The following is a 20837-nucleotide window of genomic DNA, read 5'->3' on the forward strand; positions in this document are numbered from 1 at the left end:
GGCATGGCTAAGCAACTGTCATGGGAAAAAGTGTTTTCTGAGCCCTTAATCCACTTACATGCTGGTGCTTCCCTGTCCCAACACATTACCACTGGTTGACTCTTACCCTCTGAAATCACAGGATGGTAAAGGATCTCCTGAGCAACCATGATTGCTCACTTAGAAGCCTCAACTGGCTCATGACCACAATGAAAATCACCCTCACAGCTCCCAATATTTTACTCTGGCTTCAAAAAACCTGTCCATTATCTAGCACAGCTACAGTGGAAACTAGCTCTTTTGAACCTGGACCATCTGCTTGTACAATGTTATAACTACTATTGGCTCAGATAAATACAAACATGTGGCCTCAATGTCCCCAGTCACATTTTTGCAGCTAAAAAATGTGTGTTGGACTAGGGGCTATCAAGAAGAAGATATGAGAGGGATCATAAACTAGTACAGGAGCCCATACCTTCTTAACCATAAATCCAGAGTATCTACCTGTTAAAATTATCCAAAAGTCTTTACAGTAACTTCCCAGTTTATGCCACCTCCAGTGCTAATGCAACTAACGGGGAGACTAGCATTACAACTCTCTGTAAATGACCCTCCTTCAGCAAGTTCTAAGGACCTCTTCTGGCCTGAGTGGGACAAACCTGGCTGTTTTCAACATGAAGGGATCAGATCTTCTGCTGAAGTTCTGTATTTTTTAAAATAAAGAATGAAAGTGCTAACCTTATTTCCTGCCATTGTGTGTTGATTTTACTGCTTTATTCTTGGTTAGCTTCTGACTAGTCACGTTGTTGGGTTTCCAGAGTCCCCTTCCAGAGATACTACTTCTATTTCATCAGTCCTGGCTCTCTTCCTTGGTGTTCTGCCTTTTGTCTGCTGTGACCCATTCTTCATGCTACATCTGGGAGTGAAGTTCAGCAGTCCTGATGATTCATAAAGAAAATATTGCCATAAAGTGTTTAATGGGATGTGTCCAACTCCAACAGGATTTGCATACCTCAAGTCTGGAATGATTCCTGCAAAGAGAGAAAGAGAGAAAGAGAAAGGGAACAGTTAGATATAACTAAGTATCCTGAATCCTGAAAAATTCCAGTAACATTGGATGACCTCTGACCCCCTGGGAACCAGTACTAATGCTTACTACAATGCCAAGGAAAAACTGGAACAGTATCCAAAAAGAGTCCTTGACCCAATGAGTTGTCAAGGTATATTACTAAAGGAAAATTCATTGGCATACAACAACCTTTACATGAATAACTACCAGATTATACCTTGATTGCTGTTAAACAGAACCTGAAGCTTCTGGTGTACCCCAAGATTATAAAATATCCTCAATGTAATACTTAAAAATTAACATATATATTACTGTTATGCAACTTTATAACCATATAAATAAAAATATGACTGTGTACGTATGCACCATTTAAAAGTGTAAACCCTGCAACTGACAATGCTGTAGGCCAAACAGTACATGGAATGCTAAACCCATGCACACACCCTTAATTTACTTCCTTACAAATGTTTTAATTTCAATATAGACTTCCGCGGTGGTGCAGCGGTAGCATTGTTGCCTCACAGCAAGAGGTTCTCCCGTTCGATTCTCGGCTTGGGTTGCAAGTGCCTTCTGTGTGGAGTCTGCATGTCCACCCCGCAGTTGAGTGGGCGTTCGAAAGACATGCGTTGAATGTGTGTGCCTTCGTTGAAGATTGGGTGTCAGGCTGGCAACTCGACACCATAAAAACTAACTGCCAATCATTAGCAGACTGGAGTTCCACTGTGGCGACCCCTAACCGGGAAAAGCCGAAAGACAAAACAAAACATTGTGTAATACCATATGTATCTGTCAAATTAAGAGGTTCTAATCATGCACTCCTACTATTACACCTCCCCACCCCTGCTCAGGTCATGCTTTTCTGCACAGATTTCTCTGAAAGAAAGGTGTTCTATACCATTTTGTACTGTGTATAATTTATGATAAATTATGTTTGATGGGTGAATACTAAAGGACTGTAAATTTTATTTAATATCAAGCTTTTCTCTGAACCTTCCCTCATGAAATGTGGGAAAGACCCCCTCATAATGTTACACACAGACATAATGTAAACACTTACCAGCATATCTCTCAACATGCAGACAAATCAGGCAAGTGTAAAGGCTTTTGAAAGTATGTACATCCAGGCAAAATCTGTACACCTAATTGCATAACATTTGAATACCAATTAACACATACCTCTTCCCATTTCCAGTAGCATTCTGAGATACTACTCAGAAACACAAGTTTAAAACAGAGAGTGACAAATGATGGAAAATATAACCATATCAGCGAAAGCATGGCGCACGGTGGGGGGGGGGGGGTCGCTGTACAGTGGCATTGCAGGTGGTGTTATAAATTCACAGTTTGATTCTCAGCTGGGGTGCCCTTTATGCAGAGTCTGGATGTCCTCCATGCATTTGTGAGAGCTTTCTCCACATTCCAAAGACAGGAGGTAGGTGGACTGGACACTCTAAATTGATCATAACTGTGAGTGCATGAGTTTATGTGTGTGTGTGTGTGTGTGTGTGTGTGTGTGTGTGTGTGTGTGTGTGTGTGTGTGTGTGTGTGTGTGAGTGTGTGTGTGTGTGCATGTACGTGCATGTGTTTGGTGTGGAACTCCCCAAACTACCACAGCAGGGCTAACCACCCAGCAGTGCAAACACTGGCTATGGATGATGGCAGAATTGACACCCCGACCCCAGGCACAAAAGTGAATAAAAAGAGGGCTGTGGAAAGATATATTATCAGATAAAGTTAAAATATGTGGCCTTTAATGAAATATACTGAAACATCCTTCACAACATGGGAAATGTAACATGTGGGTTCTTTAAATTATCAATGATCCATGGTATACTGGCATGTAATCTGCTTTCCTGAGTATCAAATAGCTTCAAAATAATGTGTGACTAAAAGTGGGGAATTCCAACATCATATGAAAGATATGAATTCATATCATAAATGTCAACCATCTGTTTCCAAAATGTGGAATAATACTACATCTGATAATATGGGAAAATTGAGCAAACTGTGGAACAGTTACTAACAGCTTACTACAACTTCACCTAAGAAGCTCACAGGATGGTGAAAATGAGTTATTTTATATTTATAAATAATTATTTTGATGACTTAATATGATTCAGTATTTTGCACTATGGATATCAGTTAAAATATTCTTAACACAGAATATGTGACACACATATACACATTCATATAATTGACTAGTTTTATTACTGAGACTTTCCCTTTAATGTTTTCTCTTTTTCTTTCTTTTTCTGTTTTCCCAGATATTTCTGTAGGTGATGGCACCAAGCAAATGTACCTAATCATTGAGAGCACACATGCTCTCACTAAAAAGTAAAGGAACAAAAGCAAGTTTGCTATTGCAGAGAAGGACATAAACCAATCAAAATCCCCTTAGTCTTTGTCACCACTAATGACTCTCTGAAGAACATTGCTATTTTCCAAACTGCCCAAAATCATCCATCTGACCTCTGCTGCCTTGGCCGGAACCAACAAAAATTGCCAGGAGCTGAGTCCACAAGCAAAGCAAGCCCCACGACAAACAACCACCATTAAAGATAGGCCCCTACCAACTTAGTTACTGGCAATGCTGTAGCCAAAAAAGACCTACATTTGATCCTCAACCTAGTATCCCACAAAAAATTCACAACAGTGCATCACCTGATGTTTCAGACATTTCTCAAGCAAAAGTATCAATACAAAAAAAAAAATGTATCTCTGGCCTGGGCACCAGACCCATCATTTGGCCCAGCAATGAGTTCCTACAGGCTAAAAGGCATAGGAACCACTATGTAAAACTCCAGCCCTAAACTTAACATATCTCATAGTCCAAAGCAGGGCTTGCCACTTACTGCTGGTCAGTGGACAGGTGGCCAAACTCATAGAAAGAAGAGACAGCCACAAAGTGCTTCCAATAGCACCACCATTGCTGTGCCTTGTCTGAAACTCTACTCTAGGTATATACCATAGCAAACCCAAAATTAACTCAATAAGCTCCTCTGTTTGATGGATGTGAGCACAGGAACAAATGTGCCCACATATAAACTCTGCTTGTAATGATATTAACCAGGGCAGGTAAAGTCAGTATTAATCTTGGCTCATTTACCTCTTATCGGTTTTAAACGTCTGACAGCCAGTTTTAATGATTTCAGAGTTGTCCTGATGAATATTAACAATATTAACAACAGATGGGCTATAAATAGAACTTAACTGAGACCAAGTTTCTACAGAAAGAGCCTAATATTCTGGCAGTTATATAATTGTTTTCCAGATCAGTTATACCTGCCACACCATATTAAACAGAACTATCACTGCTTGCCCAATAATAGAGCCAGACTATAGGAAAGAGATGGGTCCTTTTTAGCAATGAAAAATAAAAATAACTTTGATGTTAAGCTAATAAAAAAGAATAGTTACAGTAAGACGGTGCACCCAAATGTACTTGATTTTGTCATAACTGGAGAGCACATAAAACTTTTTACAAATAGTGTATAATTTCTGGCATCTTCAGTAAAAGTGTTTGTGCATCTATTATACAAATTATGTCATAACCAAAAAAAAATGTCATCCACTTGAGTGACTGCAGCCTCAATTGTTTATTTATTTATTTATTTACTGCAATTGTTTACTAGGATTGTCCAAACGGGTCATATAAACCCATTTTCAAAGAAGGTATGGGGAGAAAAGCTCCATAACAAACATACAATATTTATAAGTACATCATAATTGTGCATAATAATTAAGCAAAAAGATGTGTCAGGTAAAATACTTCAGAATTACATGTAGGTGTACATAGTCATGTACGTAGCAAAAAAAAAACCAAACACTTATATAATAAACACATCATACAATGAGATAAAGTTTTGCGAATCAAATCAGTCAGTAAATGCCCAAATGCCCAAAGCAATTTTAGTATTTGAGGATTCCAAAGTAGTAGAATATAAAAGGTTTAAAAGTAGTAGTGCATTGATCATTATGAAGGTAGATGGGGGGTAGGCGCAGTTGTGGAAGAAGTGAAGTTGAAAGTTAGATAGAGAGGGGGAGATGTAATTAGAGGAGAATAATCATTAAGTGATGGTAAGAAGGAGGCAGGAATATGTAAGCAGAAAGTACAGACAGGATAGTAGTTAGTTATTCAATGGGGATAGAGCATTGACATAATCTAACAATCAAACAGAAAATGCTGACTTGAACACCAAAATCACTTTATCGTTTTTGTTCCTTAGTTATTATGGAACTTCATCAGATGAATGCACAATGTATTGACATCATATTTAAATATCAATGCTACTCAACTCAATGACCAGTTAAAATGAACCTAAGACAGCTGTGCAGCACTGTTAAAAACATATCTATATCCATAACAATATATTCTAACCACAAATCAAATATGTTTGAAACGACTCTAATCAGTATACATATTGTAATGCAGACTCTAATAAAAACATATATAAATGTATTGTTTCAAAATTATTTTGTAATGCATAAAAATTCTCATTATATACTCATTTATATCTTTTCAACTCTTAAAGTGACAGTACTACTAAAATAAATTTTGTAATTTACTCCAGGTGACTGAGTTGTATTTAGTAATATCTACCAGTATCTCTCTCTCTCTCTCTCTCTCTCTCTCTGTTTTCTAAATAGAATGACTATCCCCACCCGTAATGTTCTGTGTAACTTTCGCCAAAATGTAAAATAGAAACTTATTAAAATTATTAAATTCTTTTGCGTGTTTACTGAGAGTGTTAGTGGAATCTCCCCTTTAATCATGTAAGTATATTGATATATTCTAGTTTTTAATGCCAGCTCTATTTTTCCTCACGTAAATAGCTGGTCAGGACAGATATATAGCAAATATACCAGCCACTTAGTGTTGCAATCAAACCTACCATTACTGTTAATAAATTTAGAATAGTAATGTTAATGTCATGATAGGTGCACCTGCACTGGGTACATGGTCCACATTTTTTCATTCCTTTCTTAATAACCATATTACATAGTTTGTAGGCTTTGTTTTTTCTTGAAATAGGACTGGACACTATGTATGGGTTGTTGCTCATTTTGGGGTTTAGCCCAAAAATTCAAACATGCTTTTAAGTTTTTGTCTAAAATGTTCCTTATTTGACCACTCACATTACTAATGGTCAAAGCAATGGCCTTGTTGTATTTGTTATTACCTTTGTTGTTACACTTAAAAGTATTTGGGAACCTTAAAATTGGATGATATAACTTTCCCATTTTGCATAATTTGCTGAGCTACATCATCCACTAATTATATGGGATATTTTCTGTACAATAACATATTTTTTCAAACTCATACATTTGTACATGAACTGGTTGTTCTGAGAGACTAAATGGGATAGCCTTAAGATTTGCTCTTTGCCCTTTAATCAAGTTCTTTAGCAAAGAGATGCAGTTGACAGTGTTGAACAGAAAACTCTTGGAGTGGGTAGCTTTTCCAAAAATATTGGATTCAAATCTTTTTTCTACTGAATTTTTGACAATGGTAATGTCCTTGAAGTTAACATTGTTGAAATTAACTTTGTGTGTAAAGTATAAAAAAGTTGTAGTGTTGTTGACATAATTTAAAAATTCTTATATTTTATCATTATCTTCTGCCCATAATATTAATATATTATCCAGATAATGATAGTCCTTAAACATATATTTCCAATAGCTGGATGAAAAGATAAACTTGACTTCCTACCAACATAATACAATATTGGCAAAAACAGAGGCAGAGGAGGGCCCCGTCATTACAGCAGCAGTCTGCCTGTAGTACTCCCCATCAAAATATACAAAATTATTAAGTAATGCCATTGTCATGCATGTCGTGATCAGATTAATATCTCCCTATGTGTAGTTATTGTTAGTTGCTAGTGACTCTGAGAACCATTCCATTCCAATATTGTGGGTGATAACCTAAAACAAATCTTTAACATCAATACCCAAGAATATAACATCATCAAAAATTGCATCCCCCATATTTTTCAAAAAAAAAAGAATAACATGAGTCAGTCAGAATGTGGTTTATCTCTAAACGAATCCCTTAATTTTCCAACTACAAATTTGAAAAGTGGTACCATTTTACACTCCCAAGCTGCTATAATGGGCCTTAGTGGAAGGTCTATAATTGATTTGCGCATATTCAAAATATTGAATATAGATTAAATTAAGGGATTTTCTACTCCAACGAAATTTATCAATTTAGGTGGTAGCCCATGTTCCAACCCAGTATACACTAAGTATAAATCAAATTTCCCGTGTGCTGTGTTCACTTCATTTTTAGATACAGTAGTAAATAAATCACTACTGTATAAGCAATACATCATATTCTGTGACTATGTAAAAACATCCATAATGATAGCACCACCATCCTTAATGGGTTTCATGATGAGTATATTTTTATTGTTTGTTAAATCTGTTATTATACAATGACCCCCCCCATTAATATTCTAAAACGTGCACGCTGATTGGTCAGCGTGCCCGTTGTAAATCAGACTTATACTAATGGAAAAAGGTCTGGTCGCCCGGACTTTTTCCATTAATATAAGTCTTTTTTTTGTGTGTGTTAGACAGCAACGAAGAATGGAAGAGCTCCGTTGCTGTAATCTCACTATGTTAAACGGGTTTAACATAGCGAGATATCTCAAAAAAGCAATGGAGATCTTCCTTTCTCCGTTGCTTTTTTTAAAGCTATCTCGCTATGTTAAACTCTTTTAACATAGCGAGACACCTTTTAAAAAGCAACAGAGATCTTCCTTTCTCCATTGCTTCCACACACTGCTCTGATGTACTGCGTAAGCATACGCATGCGCAGTACATCAGAACTGCTGCAGAATACCAGACAGCTGTGAAAGGGCAGCACTGAGGCATTATACAATGCCATTATTTAAGAAAAGTAAGTATTTTTTTTTCTTAAATAATATCATTGTATAATAGAGGTGAAGAAGAGAGTACAGGCAGGATGGAATGGGTGGAGAAGAGTGTCAGGAGTGATTTGTGACAGACGAGTACCAGTAAGAGTGAAAGGGAAGGTCTACAAGAGGGTAGTGAGACCAGCTATGTTATATGAATTGGAGACAGTAGCATTGACAAAAACGGCAGGAGTTAGAGCTGGATGTGGCAGAGTTAAAGATGTTAAGATTTGCACTGGGTGTGACGAGGGTGGACAGGATTAGGAATAAGTATATTAGAGGGTCAGCCCAGGTTGGAAGGTTTGGAGACAAAGCCAGAGAGGCAAGATTACGTTGGTTTGGACATGTGCTGAGGAGGGATGCAGAGTATATTGGGAAAAAGATGCTAAGGATAAAGCTACCAGGTAACAGGAAAAGAGGAATGCCTAAGATAAGGTTTATGGATGTGGTGAGAGAGGACATGCAGGTGGTTGGTGTAACAGAGCAAGATGCAGAGGACAGGAAGAAATGGAAACAGATGATCCACTGTGCCGACCCCTAATGGGAACAGCCGAAAGAAGAAGATGATGATGATGATGATGATGATGATGAATAGCAATAACCCACTTCTGGGTGTGGGTAATGCTGGATTTACCCATGGTTGTCTTTGTTTGGCCACTCGGGCTTCGCCCTCATGACCAAACCACACCAACCGTGGGTAAATCCAGCATTTCCCACACCCAGGTATGGGTTATTGCTTAAATAATCTTTTCTCATTAAGAGATAAGTTGAGGAAAACTTTTGTTTGATTGTTCTTATACATAGCTCTGATGTGCTCACATAGTCTTTTGAATAAGGCCATGTGAAGTAACAAAGGAGGGTTAAACGTACTTTTTCTCCTGAAATAGTCACCACCTTAGTCCCTATCCTCATTACCAAATGACAGGTTTAAACTGAGTTTCCTACTGTATAATTTTTGTTCCAATAATGTGTCACCTGAACTGGACTCTATAAAGGGCACAAAACTGAAGCGTTTAAGAAATAAATCTCCATATGTAGGAGAGACTTGTACTTGGCTGTAGTTGCATATTTTAAACCTGTTAAATTTAAAACAGTACCTGCATGGTGGTCTGCATTCAATGGGCATGACCCAACCCCTACCTATCCCTTTTTAAGGCTTTGTTGTGTACTTCTGGTTTCCATAGTGGCCCACCATTAACAACAGCATCAGCTTTGTTTTTCTTTGCCAATGATTTGTGTGGCATTTATATTTAAATTTGATGTTACCATGCTGTGTGTTTTTCTAATGAAGTTCCATGATAATTGTGGACATTAAGCATTAACTAAACTGATTCTGGTGCACAAGTCAATGCTTTTTTGTATACTTGTTTGAGTTTTTGTTGGATAATAATAATAATCTAACATTTAGACAATGAGCATGGAGGTTTCTCTTAAAGCAAAGTTTATTGGCAATTTCCCTAAGTGGGCTCAGTCCATAACTTGGAAATATAATTGGAGACAAGAGTATCCCCTGATGAGTTTTGGGATTTAGACTGTTGAGAGAGAGATTTATCAACTGTCTATTTAAATGTTGGCACTTGAAATGCTGAGTGCCTTCAAGCTGAAAAAAGGACAGAAAAAAACAGGAGAAGAGCAAATCTTGATTGCTCTTCTCCTTTAAACTCATTGTACCTCTCCATTTGGGGGGCAAGCTCTCCACATCCCCTAAACTCATATATACCAATTCTGAGATCACAATATCTTGAAGAAAAGGGACTGTTTTGAGAAACGCCATCCTTGACTTATTATTTATGTCTGTTCTTTTGGCCACTCAATCTACCCTCACCTACCCTAGTGGGTCCCGACATTTCAAATGGTTATCAATTTAACTTTAGAGTAGGGAGGTCTGCTAGGGTTATACCACTGTTGGAGGGTATGCAGAGAGGGGCATTAATCTGGGTAGTGAAGTATGAAATGAACGCTTTTTAGCTGAAGGAATTTAAGATAGTTTGGGAATTCCATCCAGTTTATTTTTGAGAGTGCAAGACACTGTTGGGATCTGTTAGGCAAATTAGAATTGAATTTGGCAGTTTTATAGTATCATTGATCAAGCTCTTCTAGGAGGCTGTTGTGTAGGTTAATGAAGACAGGGGTATCATGTAGGAGTGATGGTAGCAGATAAGAATGTGCAGTAGATTTATGCTCTGTGCCAGTGAGAAATGGTTTGGCACCGTATACAGCTTCAAATCTCTAGTAAATTGTCTTTATGACATTATGTGTATGGATAACAAACTTGATCTCATCATCAATTATTGCAACATGTAACTTGGTATTAGAAAGCTGATAAAGTTTAATATTTTGGCAAATTGGATATTAAAACTATTTGAGTTTGGTGGTGGAATGCAGAAGTCCAGGAAGTCATAAAAAGTAAGAAGGAGTGCAGGAAGAAGTGGGAGATAGAAAAGACTGACCAAGCTAGGAAAGACTACTGGTTGGCTAACAAAGAAGTTGCAATAGCAAAGGATAGGGCATTGGAAGCACTCTACCATCTTCTGGAAAGTGACTCAGTAAAGGGCACAAAGAAACTAAATTGAGGTTGCAAGGCAAAGACAGAAAGATAAAGAAGATAGTAAAACACCCTTCATAAGGGATGCCAGCAACAACCTGCTCATAAGTCCACAGGACATCAAAGGCAGCTGGAAGGAGTATTTCCAGCAGCTTCTGAATGAACAAAACACCACAGAAGCTGTACTGCCCCAGAAACATCCTACAATGACAGAAGAAGAGGAGCCCAACTTAGAAGAAGTACAAACAGCACTAAGGAAGATGAAGTCAGGGAAAGCCGTAGGATCAGATGAGATCACAGCAGATATGATAAAGATGCTGGGTGAGATAGGGGAGAAATGGCTCCTGAGGACACTAATAGCTGTGTGGAGAGAAAGGCGTATCCCAGATGACTGGAAAATGCGCATACTTGTGCCAGTGTACAAGAACAAAGGGGACATCCACAACTGTGGGCAGTACAGAGGCATCAGACTCCTACCACATTGCATGAAAGTTCTGGAGAGGGTGATTGATAAACGGATATGGAGAGTAATAGAATGTAACAAGGGAGATGAGCAGTTTGGATTCAGATCAGGATGCAGCACAATTGAACCGATGTTTGCAATGAGGCAGATACTTGAGAAGAAGCTAGAGATGAGGAGAGAGTCCAACTGGGCATTCCTAGACTTGGAGAAAGTATATGACAAGGTCCCAAGAAAGCTGATCCGGGAAGTACTGTGCTGATTTGAAGTCCCAGAAACATTGCCAAAATTAGTGCAGGCTATGTACAAGGACCCACTGACTCAAGTAATAACAGTGTTCGGCCTCACAGAGGGTTACCAGTGGGAGTGGGTGTACACCAGAGTTCAGCTCTGAGCCCACTGCTGTTCATACTGGTGATGGACTACATTAGCAAACAGGTTGGAGGGGACAGATCAACAAAGCTGCTGTATGCAGACAATGTGGCTGTACAGGCAAACTCTGAGCTAGAACTTCAACAAAGGATAGGAGAATGGAATGCAGATCTGAAGGCACATGAGATGAAAATAAGCACAAATAAGATAGTAGTAATGGCAGCAAATTGGGGAAATCAAAAGAAGCTGTGAATAGTGATAGCAGGGAAGATAGTGGAACAGGTAAACAGCTTCAAGTATCTGGGAGGGATGGTTGAGGAGAAGGGTAGTTTGAATGAAGAGGTCAAAGCTAGAACCAGAGGGGCTGCAGCCAACTGGCATAGATTGTCAGGTGTAGTCTATAACAGAAGAATGCCAAAGAAGCTGAAAAGTAAGGTGTATAAAACAGTGGTGAAACCAGTACTGCTGTATGGTACAGAAACCTGGGCAGTAAAGGCAGAACAGTTGAAGAAGCTAGAGGTGATAGAAATGAAGTGCCTGAGAAAGGTGGTAGGATGCACACTGTGGGACAGAAGAAGAACTGAGGACATAAAAGCAGAAGCCAAAGTAGCTCCAATTGCAAAAAAGATCAAAGAGAACAGATTACGGTAGTTTGGGCATGTGTAGAAAAATAGAAGACAATCTGTTGAGGAAGATTTGGGACAGACAGGAAGAAGGTAAGAGGAAGCGAGGGCGTCCAGTAAAGAGGTGGATGAGTTGTGTGAAAGAAGATCTGTGACAGTCAGGCATGAGTGTTGAAGAAGGCAGGAGTGTGGCACAGAATCGAGAGTTGGCGACAGTTAACACGATACCCCGACCCCATGTAGAAAAAGTGGGAAAAAGGGGGCTGCTGTTGCTGATGATGATGGCTGAGTTTTGAGAAGTGCTTTTAAAGAGGAAGAGCATCAATTTATTTTTTAGCAATGAGTGTAAGGTGAGCATTATCTATACTCTGTTCTACTGCTGAGCAGGATTCCTGAGAAGTTGTATGTTGCTGTCTCAAGAAGGGGGCAAAGCAAATGATTGTAGCATCATCTGCATTTGGAATCATAGTGGGTGGAGATGTGACAGTGTAGAGCATATTTATATACATAGTGAATAGCAAGACTTCAAGAATGGACCTATGGGGGACACCTATAGAGACAGGGAGAAAGGGAAAAATGTGTTTTGTCACCTTAGTGCTTGGGTACAACTGCATAGGTAGGTCTCAAGCAATGATAAATTTGTGTGAGATAAGTTCTGCTAGGGTTTGAGTCAAGTCTGGGTGTGAAAACAATACTGGATGCCTTGGAGAGGTCCAATAGATGAGACTAGTTTGCCAGCGTTATGATGTTTGTTAACATTGTCTATGAATGACAGAGCAGAACAATAGTGGCAGTACGGTGCCTATGAATGATAGAGCAGAGCAGTAGTGGTAGTATGGTGTCTATGAATGATAGAGCAGAGCAGTACTGGTAGTATGGTGTCTATGAATGATAAAGCAGAGCAGTATAGTAAAGTGGTGGTGGAAACCACATTGAGTATGTGACAGTAGGTTATTGTTGAGAAGAATTGGAGGATTTGAATGTGTAGGTAAAAGTCCAGGATTTTTGTGCCAGGAGGAAGTATAGCTGTGGGATAGTAGTTACCCAGTTCAGTAGAGTTTTCACCCTTATGTAATGGTATGATGTATGATTGTTTACATATTTCAGGACTTGGTAATGGATCCATTTGTGAGAATGATGAATGGAAATTCTAAGGCCTCAGCTGCTACTTTGATCTATTCTGTGGGCAGGTTAATAGCTGCTACCATAGTTGACTTCAGTTTAAGGAGTTTTTTGATGGATGCAGTAGAGATGGTTTTTAACATAAAAGTGTTTGAGATGGATTTTCAGGTAGATCATAGCAAGGTTGAGAGCCTGTAGAATCTACATAGTGTGGTTGCTGAGTTGATGAAGAGGGAGTTAAGCAAGCAATAAGACACAACAGGGTGTGTTATTGTGAAAATAACACCTGCCCAGGAGTGTTATGAGGCCCGATACCACAGGCTGAGGCCCTCTACACCCCTGGAAGGTCATTATTTCCACAATAACACACATCCTGGAGGGCATTATTCTGCTTAGAGAATTATTGTCTGTAAAATTGTTGTTTTACTTACCTATTTATTTATCACTATATTATTTTTTTATATACTTCCTACAGAAAATTCATGCTAACACAAATAATTTTATTTAAGCAAGCTTGTAATTCTATAAAAGCAAGAATTAAAAATCTATTCCTATTTTTGAGCTTTTGTTTCCCCCTTTATTTTAGGCTTTATCCAGATTTCTACAGCTTAAAGGTCCAGAGGTATGCAAACCTCTTTACTGCTGCTGCTGCCAGTGGTCGATCTCACTCACTTACTCTCTCTCACACACACATATCTCTGCTTCAGAAAATGCATGCTAACACAAATCCTAATATTCAAGTAACTTTGTGATTTTGTAACAGCAACATTTAAAATATGTTCCTGTTTTGAGCCTCTTTCTCCTATTTATTTTAGGCTTATTCAGATATCTTGATCGAAGAGGGTGAGAGATATGAAAACCTCTAAACTGTTGCTGCTGGCAGGGATCGCTCAATTGCTCTCACTCTCACTCTTCACTCCTTCTCTGTGTCTGTCTCACACACACACACACACACACACACACACACACACACACACACACACACACACACACACTTTTTTCTGTTTTATTTATTTTTTTTTATACTGGCTAAACAGCAAAAGCTCTGCTTAGCCAGTGTGAAATAATAGCTGACTCAATCTCCCTCTCTCTCTCTCTCTCAATCTCATACATGCATACACTCTCACACACAGACATAAACACATATACGCACACTTTTTTATTTAAATTTTTTTCCTTTTTTTATGTTACACTTATTAAACAGAAAAAGTTCTGCTTACAAGCATAAAATCATGTCAGCCATTACTTTTTTTAGTCTGGGTTCCACGACAGCTAGATATGCTGCTGTGAAGTGGTGGACTCATTTTTCATTGAGCGTTACCTGTAGATTAACGTCCTGCTAGAGAACATTCATTGTCCAATCAGGGTGTGATATACAGGTCACCCATTCTCTAAAGAATGTTGCTATAGTGCTATTAAGTATCCTTTAGCATAGGACTAAGTTGGGCTTTTCTGAAGATTGTTGATGGCAGATCACAATGTTTTTGGACTACTCTGGGAACTATTCTGAATGCTTATATAGTAATTCTGTTTGCACTTCTTTTTTTACAAGGGTTTTACTTGGTTCCACACAGAGTGGTAGGTCTGGTAGTTTGGAAGAATTTTGTCATTCTGACAGATTTTCCAAGCTTTGTCCCTAAGTTTTATGACTTGTTTAGTGGCGTGAGTTAGCCAGGGTGCATATTTAGATTTTATACATGTTTTCCTAATAAGTGGTGCATGCACATTTAGTAAGTTTAAGAAGAGCTGATTAAAAGTAGTAGTGGTCTCATGAAGGGATAGCTGTTTTATGCAGTGATGAGTGATGGTTCACCTGATGCAGGGCACTGGATAAAGAGTCAACATTGTATTTACTAAGGCTTTAACTAGTTTATGGTGATGAGAGATTGTTGGTCTGTCATATCACTTAGACAATCTAGCAGAATGCCTTTCTAGACTGATTTTATTGGGCATGGTAGCATGCATCCAACCTAAGACTGGTGTAGAATCGTTGACCTTGAAATGCCTGCTTGGAGTGGTAATGTGTTGAGAGAAATTATAAAAATTGAAGGAATAGTTAATAAAGGTATGTAATGTAGCCCAATTTATATTAACATTACCAGGGATAGGAGTTTCTTGTTTAATGTTGTTGATAACTAAGACAGAATGTCTTCAAATGTAGTGTGATTATTGTTTGGGGGAATATTTAAGCTATATTACTTATGGCTTTATTTGGGTTTAGTTGACACTGGTCGATTAGTATTTCTACATTGTTAAATTTAGGGATGTTATTTGGGTAGAGGTAAAACTAGAGATTGTTTTTATATATTATTGTTACATGGCCTGCCCTTCTATTTTCTCAGTCTAATCTAAACAGACTGTAACCAGAAGGCAGGGCTTCTTCAATGGATATGTTTGGTTTGAGCATGTTTCTGTGAGACCAAAAACATCTGGGTAGTGAAGACAGATCCAAGCATTTGGTTTGGCTATTTTGTTGCAGAGCCTGTAGATATTAAGGATAAATAGTTTTAAAGAACTGTTATCAGTGGGTCTTTATAGGACTGGTTGCATGTAGAAGTATATTCTAGAGGGTAAGTTATAAGTTTTTGGCCTGGGTTTGGGTGCATATTCACACAGTGTTAGCGTGTTAAGTGAGGCTAGAGTAGAAGAGTAACGTAAGCTCATGTTGTGTGGGCATTTTGAAAATATTCTGCCGCTTTTTGGGTTTTGTGCTAGATATTTTGGTTTTAAGCAGTGGGTAGGTTGAGTATGAAGGTGTTCTGGAGTGATAATGAGATGATCAGTGTGGTTGGGGTCTATAGAGGAATGTTACCTGGTGGGATATGAGGGAAGATAATGGAGTGTTGAATGGTAAGAAACTAACATTAACAGTGATGAAAGTACGAAAGTTATAAGCAAAATCATGTGGGAAATATACAGGTAATAAGTGTGATTTAAACGTTAGAAGGACACCAAAGTGCTAAGGATATGAGTTATTTAATGAAATGTATCCTTACAGAGGTGTATGGTAGGAAGGCTGAGATTAATTGGAAAGGAACCATTAAGAAGCAGTTACACAGAACTTTAGCTCTCTATAATCTTAGGCAAAATGTCTCTGATTCTACCAGACAAATCCTCAAAGCATGTCTGCACAATTCTGGATATTCTAATCATGACTGTTGGATACAGCTCTCTTGGAACAACCATTTTATCATAGGACTTAAGTTTTTATTGTCCTGTGGTCTCTGTTTGGTCATTCAAAAGACCAAAAGTTGAGCTTATTTTTGTTCTGAGAAAATCTTCCTAAAAACAGCCAAAGTAATATATTGATTGACTTTAATAAATTAGATTGGGATCATTCCAGCAGAGAACTCTGTCTTATCACAGGTTTTGATATATTTCTAAGTCTGCTACCAGCTGGTAACTTAACTCATATAATACCTAGAAGGTGCATAGTTTAAATACTACCTACTTCCCTCTTTCATTTCAGAGAAAGTTCATCAGAAATTGTCCATAATTTAATTAATAATCTTTGATCTAGTGATTGTCCAGCATTTTTGTAGCTACATCCTTCTTTTCTTAAGAAGGTTTGTCACATGATAGACAAATATTTATTTAACATTTGTTGACCAGGAAAGTTCGACTAGAATAGAGCCTATTTTCATCTGAGGTCCGGGGAGAAAAGCTCCAGATGCATGTATTTGGAATGTAGAAGGAAACCGTAGTACCAGGAGGAAACCCATGCGAATGCAGGTAGACAATGCAGACTCCACACAGAAGGCTCCCCAGCTGAGAAATGAACTGGAGAACCTCTTGCTGTGAGGTGACAATGTTAACCACTGCACCACTGCGCCACCCATAGATACAGTATATATATATTTGGCTCATGTGTTTAACCAAGCTGTCATTGTAGGTATTCTACTTCTTGTTTCAAGCATGTTCTTCTACTATCTAAAGTGCTGTACCTAGCCTTGACATCAGATTTTCCCTAACTGCAAATATCTGTACCAACACTAGACTGTTGAAAACTATCCACTGTTGTCAAATTCTTGAATATGTCAATAAACAAGGTCCATTATAACAAGTATGTGTTTACAAAAGGATATAAAGCATTAACTGCACATGCCTTAGCACAGAATCAGTTCTTTGCAACATGGAGAAAGGCATAATCAAAGGAATATACTTGTACATATTGGGGGTATTTGAGTCACTCTACAACTATCTTGTAAAGAATGATACTTGTACATATTGGGGGTATTTGAGTCACTCTATAACTGTTTTTTAAGTCTTATATTTAAAATCTTTGATGATGGGCCCATCAATTAGACTGACGTATTTCAAGTTATTTTTGGCCCTAGCTGCTCATATATTAATTGTATGACTCATGGAACACTTGTGATATAATATTTATCTCCTTCTTTGTTAATGCCATGGATCATTATCTGACAAGGATACATGTAACCTTCCATGCAGATGATCTGTAGTTCTGTAAAGCAGGCAAAGTAGCCAGCTCTATTGACATAAAGGAATAACATTCTGACTATGACCCAGGTGACCTGAGTTCAGCTAGTATCTTAGACATCTGCAGGATCTGATGTGGGAAAGGAGAGGAATGAAAAGGCTTTGCATGATCTTCCCTCTTCAGACAGAGGGAAGGGTGGTCCTTGATAGACTGCCTGCAATAGAGTCCCTTGTATAAGTCTTGGGTCTAACGAATGTCCCTGTTCATATGTAGGGGATGTTTGATCACATCACAAGTGAAGGTGTGGACATGCATCACAAAGCCCACTGCATGCTAAACTCTTCAATGCTGATGAGCCCATACAGTGAGCTGAAAAAAACTTTCCTGAGCAAGGACAATATTCCTGCTCCAATCCTAAACCTCAAGGAGAACAAACAGATAATTCTGGCAGCCAGAAGAGATAGCTGATGGGCAAAAGAGGAATGGAGCAAAAGCAATGCAAAAAAGCAGGAAAATTGAGCATAGCCATTTCAGAAAGAAATGCAGAACGATTGTAATTCTCATTGTTACTGTTTGTGCAAGAACAACTTACAGCAACAAGATGGCCTATATGACTTTGGTACAGAATACCAGGGTGTCAATCCAAACACGTCTCCCTTTGGTTTATTAACAAATAAAAAAGCATTCAAAGAAAAACACTTGCTAATTAGAGATAGCTAGTTGTATAAGTCAAAAGGCAGCTCAGGTGTGAATATGTTTTGCATTAGACTTTCCCACCCTTCAAATATATGTGCTTGGTTATGCAGATTGTTTGTATATGCACAAAAGTAATTTCCCTTTGAGCACATATACAGCAATGTCTGCTTCTTACTTTTTAAATATTGAATGCATTTAGCATTAAGATATTTAAATTACTGCATTACAAATAAATTATCTACTAAGGACTATTAGCATTTTATAAAACATGGAACTTTGTTTCATTATACTTTGAGCTGCTTATAATGCATCAGTATCATTTTATTCTTGAAGTACAATATTTACCTTTTGTACTTCTCAGCTATCTAGATTTTTGCAGAATGTCCACAATTTTGCCTCATATTTGTGGTCTGTTCCTCATAAAAAAATGTGGCTTTCTGGCAAATGACTGAGGATTGAGGTCACTAAATAGTGACAGACGTTGAAGTTTCAGACTTCATATCCTTCAGAAAATTCATGCTAATGCAAAACCTATTATTCTAGCAACTTTCTATGTTTGTAAGAGCAATATTTAAAACCTGTCTGTGATTTTGGCCCTTTGTACCCCCATTACTTTTGACTTTGTTCAGATTTCTTGAACTAACAGGTTGAGAGGTAAGATACCTTTATCAAGAATAGTCACAGCCAACATGGCTAGTTATTATGTGAATCAGACTAATAAATGCAGCTGTCTGTCAAGAGACTGATCATTTCAACTTAACATAATAGTATTCAGGCATGATCACTCCCTTCCCAAATGTGCAAACAATGCAAACACTTCAGTAAAAAAGACACTTATTTCAGGTCTATATATACAGAACATAGTTAACACATAATTTATTTAAACATGCGATAGCAACACCTGGTGTATGTTATCAAAAGTTTATGAAAAGCTTCAATAAGTAGTAGTATCTGCATAATCTGGTAGTCTGATTAACAGAAATGTGCATTTATATGTTAGATATCATAATAAAAATAACTTTGTTGTAATACTTCCTCCTTTCCCTCTAACACCATTTTGCTATCTTATTCTAATCACACATACACTTTCTGTTAACTATGTTCTAGAAACCTTCTCCATCTTGGCATATACCCTCACTCCAGAATGTCAAGACATTGTACAACTCCTATTAAATTTAGTCCAAGCTGTATGTTAAAGTTAATAATAAATGCTGTTCTAAAAATGTTTAAAGATAATAATACATGATATTCTAAAAAAGAAGTTTAAAGATCTGTATTCACAAGAGTATATAACTTGCATTCAACTTTTAAATCTGTAGTCAAGATTTGCTGTAGTGGATTTCTGTATCCAAACTATTTTTCTGTTTCTACTCCATGTATACAGAACTGTACATTCTATACTCACCTATATAATCTATACCTATATATGTAGTTCACTCATGTTATTGTTTTATTGTTCTTGTTGTACTGGAGCTTTTCTCCCTTAGCCTCTGCTGAAAAGGAGCTTTTGTGTCCAGTTTGACCTCCTCAGTCAACAAATGTAAAAAATAAATAAACAGATTTGTCATCTGCAATATATATAGTACTGTCTGATAAACACTAATGCAAATGTTTGTTCAGTTTAGGAAATAATCTGTCTATATGAGATGGGATACAGTATTGTGTCCACATTTTCTGACATTATAGAAACTATATTATAGATATTTCACATCTATTTGTCCTTTCTTATTACATTTAGGAACTGCATTGTGGTTAAATTGACAAGCTTTCCTACTTCTGCTAGGCAAGTACTCTTGTGACAGTACTGAACATATATTACAAATACTTTGTGTTGTTCAGATAGGGTATATTCCACAGCAGTTGCATTGTGTATTACAATTATTAGACCCTGGCATGATTAGCCTTCCATCTGGCTTCCCTAGTGGTTCATTTAATATTCTGCATACTCTTTTTAAAATACCTTTGAGACAGTAATTTCAACAATCTTGGAACTCATTTTAACATTTCATGAAACAGCATCCATTTGGCAAGCATGCATCCAGTGTTTCAAACACTATAAAATCCTTATGAATTTTGCAACATATCCTGTTGCATGTGATCTTTAAATATATTTGTATCCCCACTGATTACAATTCTAAACACACATATATATCTGAGGAGATAGTATTGTCTTTGAAGGAAATACTCACCTTCTGGAACATGCAGGTGGGGATAGGGTCATCCACAGATATAGTAAAGCGAAACAACAGCTGGTCTTCATCTAAATGCAAGAGAAACCACTTGAAAATGTAATGAAAATCAGATTTATTTCAGTATCAGTCATGCTAAAAAAAGCAGAATCGAGCATACTTTTAGAAGAATATGTATAAAAGAAATGACAAAACACAACTTACAAATGGTAGTTTATCTTTATTCTGCATGAATTCAAAGGAACAGGCAAGTTTAAAGATGTACTGAATATTAAGATAGGTGTATAGCCATTGCTATGGTGTTGTTATCTGAACTGTGCTATGCATACACTTCTGTGCATGTAAGTGGGCAAGACTAGACTAACAATCTATCTAGTTGCCACATGTTGCAGTAGATCCTGCCCTCTTACCCCCATCTCAT

General features: G+C 37.6%; 1 long non-coding RNA gene across 1 annotated transcript in view; it reads right to left on the reverse strand.

Moving 5' to 3' along the window:
• Nucleotides 1–725: 725 nt before the first annotated feature.
• Nucleotides 726–20837, reverse strand: part of LOC122803286 — a 129364-nt gene continuing 109252 nt past the window's right edge. The window contains exons 2-3 of the long non-coding RNA XR_006365095.1: nucleotides 20417–20487; nucleotides 726–1010 (exon numbers count right to left, since the gene is read on the reverse strand). This is a non-coding gene — a long non-coding RNA (uncharacterized LOC122803286). The remainder of the gene's footprint in view (nucleotides 1011–20416; nucleotides 20488–20837) is intronic.

The sequence above is a fragment of the Protopterus annectens genome, chromosome 5.part1 (assembly GCF_019279795.1).
Source record: "Protopterus annectens isolate FY-2018-M chromosome 5.part1, PAN1.0, whole genome shotgun sequence".
Taxonomy (NCBI): Eukaryota; Metazoa; Chordata; order Ceratodontiformes; family Protopteridae; genus Protopterus; species Protopterus annectens.